The 6,000-nt window shown below is 35.6% G+C and overlaps 1 protein-coding gene across 1 annotated transcript in view; it reads left to right on the top strand.

The window, feature by feature from the left end:
- Positions 1-2,229: 2,229 nt before the first annotated feature.
- Eip74EF (Ecdysone-induced protein E74) overlaps positions 2,230-6,000 on the top strand; it is a gene marked incomplete at its 3' end in the record, with an annotated part of 64,823 nt that continues 61,052 nt past the window's right edge. The window contains exon 1 of the mRNA XM_018540305.1: positions 2,230-2,523. The remainder of the gene's footprint in view (positions 2,524-6,000) is intronic.

The raw sequence follows: 6,000 nt of genomic DNA, 5'->3' as shown, positions 1-6,000 counted from the left end.
GTTTCTCTGGCACGCTTTTGGAATTGGCACGCGTCATCGAAAGTTGAACCTGTCAGCTCCGATCAAAATAATACTACCAAGTCAAAATGTGACTAATTGCAAGATTATCATGACTTAATCGTGAAATTATCGCAATAAGGCTGAGTGATTATACTACTTGGTATCTCGGAACTTTTGCGTAATAACTGAATAATCGTTGCAATTCGATTTTCGGGGCGATTTTTTTCTTTGACGAACGATCGTTGCTTCTTACATATTTTTGATTTTCGAAGTATATACTTACGTAGGTAAACATGTCGGTATAATGAAGGTTAACTGTTTGTTACTATATAATTGCATGATAAAATAATTATAGTTGGGAGTTCTATTTTTATAGTCATTACACACTGCACACAAGAAAAATATTATATATTGTATTCAAATGTATTACTTGTTTTAAGTATTTCAAAAGTTTGCATATATTTTCAAATCTATTACAAGTTCATCACACACATCACATCAAGTGTAACACTTCATTCAGTCAAGGTTATTAAAAGAAAAGATTCGCTTTTATTATATGTATAAAGTTCTTCGATAATGCTCTTTAATAAACTTTATACTAAATGTATTTTAAGACTGTTATCAAATTTCTTTTAAAGATAATCGTTACTTAAAAGAACAAAATTAAGTGAATAATCTCTTTTCTCAGCAGTAGAATGATATTTTTTTGTATTTGCTATGTGTTACTAATAATAATTATATTCATAATTTTATTATACATAAAAAATATATTTGGCGTCAAATGTTAGTCGGAGTTACATTTCTATACCTTCCGATTTGTGTGTAGAACTATAGATAATTATAATTATTCGCTGTTACTAACAGCATTGTAGCTAAGAACAATGAAGATTTGGCCGCAGCCTTGACAGAGCCGAGGCAGTCGTGAGTGAGTATACGCATTTCATTGGAATAACGAAGGCGTTAAGTAATTAGATGGCAAGAGAAACGCGCAGGTTGTATGTGATTTTCGATGCGCGGAATCAAACGGTCGCCACTCGCTCGCGCGTCCGCTGGCCGCGTCGCGCGCATACACCCACACCCGTCGCGTGCGTGCATATGCGACTCGATGGCCGTGGCTATGGCCTTACGATTCTCTCCTTCCTCCTCGCCTCTCTCCATTCTCTCCCGCCCCTCGGAATCGCGCGCGCGGCGTATTCGTCGCGCGAAACGTGATAGGCGAGGGACACCGAGAGAGAGAGAACGCGCTATGCTGCTGCGGGAGGAGCGGGCGGACGCGGGTGAGAGGAAGAGAGAGGGAGAGTGTCTAACCTAGGATAGTGGAGTTTAGTGGCGGCTAGGCTAGGCTAGGCTAAGCTAGACCAGACTAGACTAGGTAAACCGAGCTCAGTGTTCCGCGCGCGCGCTCTCTGGACCGAGCAGCGAGTCTTCTCTCTCTCTCTCTCTCTGGTGCGGGCTTCGTGACACGCGGTACTACAATCGTATTCTTTTGCATCGTTTGAGGAAGAATCGGAAGAAAGAAGTGCGCGATAGAGATAAGAAAGGGAGAGGTCTCGCTTATTTACGCGCTTCGCGCGCGAGAGCGGCGTGAGAAGTGAAGGAAGAGAAAGAGGAACTGTCGGTGAATGTGTTATCTCCAAGTTTAACCGGGGACACGTGTAAGTTCGAATAGCATTTTCCGTGCCGATCATATGGTAAAAGTATAGCGTTGCATTTCAAAGATATACGTGAAACTCGCTTACGTATAGGATTAGAAGGAAGTCGATTTGGATTTGCCGTATCTTTTAGAAGGGACGTATAAGAGTGTGAACTATAATTAAACTGAATTGTTAGTTTATCGTCGGTGATTTCAATTTAAGGAACTGATCTTTGTCAGACAATCGTTGCATTGGATGATGCACCATGTGCTGTTATAACCACGTGATACTATTCGTCGGAGCGATTTAAAAGACACGGAATTTTACCGATTTACAATTTTTTGAGGATCGAAAGCCATAATTAGTGTCAGTGCTTTTTTTTCCGGAAAAATCTCTCCACAGAGAGGGCGATAAAAAAAACAGATAGATATATAGATGTACGATCCTGTTTCGGGACAAGCCATCTAAGAACAAGTATAGATAGAAAGTGTACAAAAAGAAAGAAAAATAATATAAAAGGAGAAAATAAAGAAATAATAAATAAAAAGAAACGTTTAGGAAAGAGAGATAGGAGAACGTGCGTGCGTGCGTGCGTGCGTGTGTGCTGCGAGTGGATGCGTGACCGCGTGCGTGCATCGTGCACGCGAGTGATGCAAGTCGCGTGGACTGTCGCAACTCGGATAAATAATCGCAGTGGATCGGCGTCGGCTCGCGCATCGGAAGAAAAAAATCGTCGCGAGGGTGGGAAGACCCGCGGTGCGAGGAAGGGAACGTTGCCGCAGTGGGTACAGTGAGTGCGGAAGGAGTCAGGTGTCGGGCCCCGCGCGCACAGACGTTAGTGCTGCACTTCCTTCTTCCCCTGCGCATAGCAGGACACGGAACACGACAGGTAAGGGGATTCTTTTTTTTAACCATTTCATCCGAAATGGCGAGCTTCTGTCGTCGATTAAGAAAAATGTCCAGATAATTGTTAAATTACGTGTGATTAAAAAAGAGTTTTTTTTCGTTCGTGACCTACGAAGAGATTGCGGATTCTAATTTTAGATTTAGAACTTTGCTGTAATAGGATTTTAATTTGGAGCGCGCGCGTTGGATTGTAATGTCGTAAAAACAGAGAGCTAGATAAGTAACGTTCTGAAGAAATTACGCGTTGTATTGTATCGATAATTATAGCAATCAAAAAGTGAACTCTAAATTTCAGTTTTTATTCTTGACAAAAATGTGATTTGATTTGATATTATTATAGATATACTTTGGAAATTTTATATTTTGGAACGTGGTATTTTTTGATAAAAAAATTGATTTTAAATTAGGAAATTAACTTGTTTCATTAAAATTAACGAACGGATACGACTCTCCTTAGTAATATTGATTATTCAGTCTTAGACGAAAGAACGGTTTTGCTGAAGTATCTAAAAATTTATCTAGATATTACAGAATTGAAAATAATTTTGTTGGACCGTCAAAATAATATTATTTAGAATGCTAGATTGTTAAATTTTCTTGCAGCATTGCTTATCATGTTTTGAATTTCCTATACGTAATAATTATTTTGGTGGTATACACAAATTGTAAATATTAGGTGTAGTAAAAAGAAATCCATTATTTTTCCAATAGATTTCATGCAAAAATAATGGATTTCTTTTTACTACAATACTTTAGCCAAATCGTTCTTTCTGGAATATAAACATTCGACGCATGCGCATCGTAATGAAACAAAAAAGGTTATATATATGTATATATATAAAGTTTCTATAATAATATAATTAACTATGCTACTACTATATATCCCATACACAGAGTGTCCAGTAATGATCGCATAATTTCTCGTTGACGGGTAAACGAACTAAATTGATTGTAAGTCGAAAGTCCTCCATCATTTTGCAGTTTTCGCAATTTTTTTTAGTTGCCCAATGAGCAGGATTTAAAATCGACGCATAAAACAACTTCAATATTTTTGAGAGTTTTTTTAAGAAAAATCTTTTGGATAATTCATAAAGAACTCTGGAAAAATATCTTAAAGTTGTCTTTTGCGTCGATTTTATTCACGTATTCGCCGATCTTTGGAAATTATTATCTCATTAATTATTGCAATAATTGCAAAATGGTACAAGACTTTTCGACTTTTAAGTAGTTTAGTCCATTCTACTTGTCCACTTGTTATACTGAATAATCTCATTATTGAACCCGCTGTACATCCATGTTTTATAAAGATCCACAATGGCAGATATTTAAAAACAGGCTTATCTTAGCATAAATCTATGCTTATCTTATATATATATTAACATGAAATATAAGGCTATATTTATTATCAGCATAAAACATATATAATAAATATAACTCGTTATAATGATTTGTACAAATCATAAATCGGAGTAATTAAACGCTAAAGAATCGACGTGTTTTATCGAATGCTTCACACGTGAAAGAATCACAGCTGCCGGCCAATAGAGTCTAGGATTCGTATTCTCAGGCAAAAGTTTAAGTTGCGAGCGGCCGTGACAGTTAAAAGCGACGGTGCTTCGCCCACGTGAGACGCGCCGCGTGCCGCTCGCGTGCGTGGGACACGCGTTTGAAAGCATGCTGCAGAATAGCAAAAGGAGGCCGACCACGGCGATTTAGAGATACAGACGACGGACGCGATGCGACGGGGCGAGGCGAGGCGAAGCGATCGAACGGTTGGACCATTTTACTTTAAGGTCGAGCGAAAAGCAAACGGCCGCGACGAGGCTCGCTTGTGAAAATGAACTTTCGTGTCAGTCTGTAATCGCATATATTATGATCGTGAGCGACGTGAGCATTACGTTCGGCACGTCACAAAGCGATTTGTGATTTACGTTGATAATACGTTCCAACGTTTTATCTCTTGGAAATGTGAATTTATTTTTCGTTGACATTGTAAGTAAATAATTAGTAAAAACACGGAAAGAATTTGCTGCAATATTTAAAAATTTATTTATACGTACAGACTTGAAATTAATTTTGCTAATAAGACTCTTTTTTAAATAATTATGTATAGGAAGCATTAATGAGCAGTACTGTAAATAATTTTATATGTTCTTGAGCGTCCTACATAATTATATTCTGATAGTTTTATAAAATTTTTCACAAAAAAATCACGCATACAAATACTAGAATATTTCTAAGACCGTACAATTGATAAACAATAATAAACTAGAAGAAGAAAGCCATTTACGGTCGAAGCTGGATCACAGTGCTTATTATAATTGTGTGAATTTTATATATTGTGTAAGTATAAAATTCACGCAATTATAATAAGCACTGTGATCCAGCTTCGACCATCACGCATACAGATCTAGACTATAGATCAGCATATACGAGTATTGTTTCACTCTGTAATCGTAATTAAAATGTATAGTATATAGAGAAGAAGTACATATACATACACGCGAGTATGTATACTATTCTTTCTTGAATGATTTTAATAAAATCACTCGTAGATAAATTCTGTTATAAGGTTTAGACAAAAGAGCCAAAAGAAAATTTTGAAAAAAAACTACGAAAAATGCTACAGGATTATTCTATTCTCCTACCTGGCAAAATTCTGCGAGAAAGCCTAAGTTGAAGCAGCATCTTTATTATTTATTGAAAAAAAAACAAAAACGATTCTAGTAGATTTAGATGTGTGTAACTTTTTTCTTTGTCAAAAAGTATAGCATAAAATCGGGTATTATAATAGCTATATGGAAAGATAGCTATGGGCTGTAATTTCTTCAATTAAATGCTGAATAGTACACTTTTCTCAATATAATTTTCAACAATAACCAATATTTACAGTAGTTTATGCGTATACACTATTTGAAATAACAATATTGTAAATATAATATTCTGTAATATTTTTATTTTAGGCTACTTGCAAAGTTTCCACTAAAAGCTGCTACAACATCAAATAAATACAGTTAAATTGTAATCAACATATTATAATGAAGAAAATTGTAATGTGATTTCACGGAGGAGAACGGTTGAGTAATTTTTACCTTACAAGACTAATAAAAGTACTTTAGCTATTTTTACCGCGCACTTATTACAAACTCTACTTATCTGAAAGTAAAAATATCGCAGGTGTAAGATAAAAAGTAAATTATAATTATATAGTAAATTAGTTCAATTGATTATCTTACATCTTGCAATAAAGTACGTAAATTATATACTATTATATTATATATTCCCCCAAGAATATAAAGATAACTCTCAAAATTTACTTTACAAAATGTAAAAATTACCTTACAATATACGATAATCGTTCATTTACTACAAAAGTAAAGTAAATTTTATATAAGTAGGTCCTTTTTTCTTTATCAAAAAGTATAGCATAAAATTGGATATTATAATAGTTGTACTAAGA

Source organism: Cyphomyrmex costatus, unplaced genomic scaffold (genome assembly GCF_001594065.2).
Source record: "Cyphomyrmex costatus isolate MS0001 unplaced genomic scaffold, Ccosl1.0 scaffold241, whole genome shotgun sequence".
In the NCBI taxonomy this organism is placed as follows: domain Eukaryota; kingdom Metazoa; phylum Arthropoda; class Insecta; order Hymenoptera; family Formicidae; genus Cyphomyrmex; species Cyphomyrmex costatus.
This window is presented reverse-complemented; position numbering and strand designations above follow the sequence as displayed.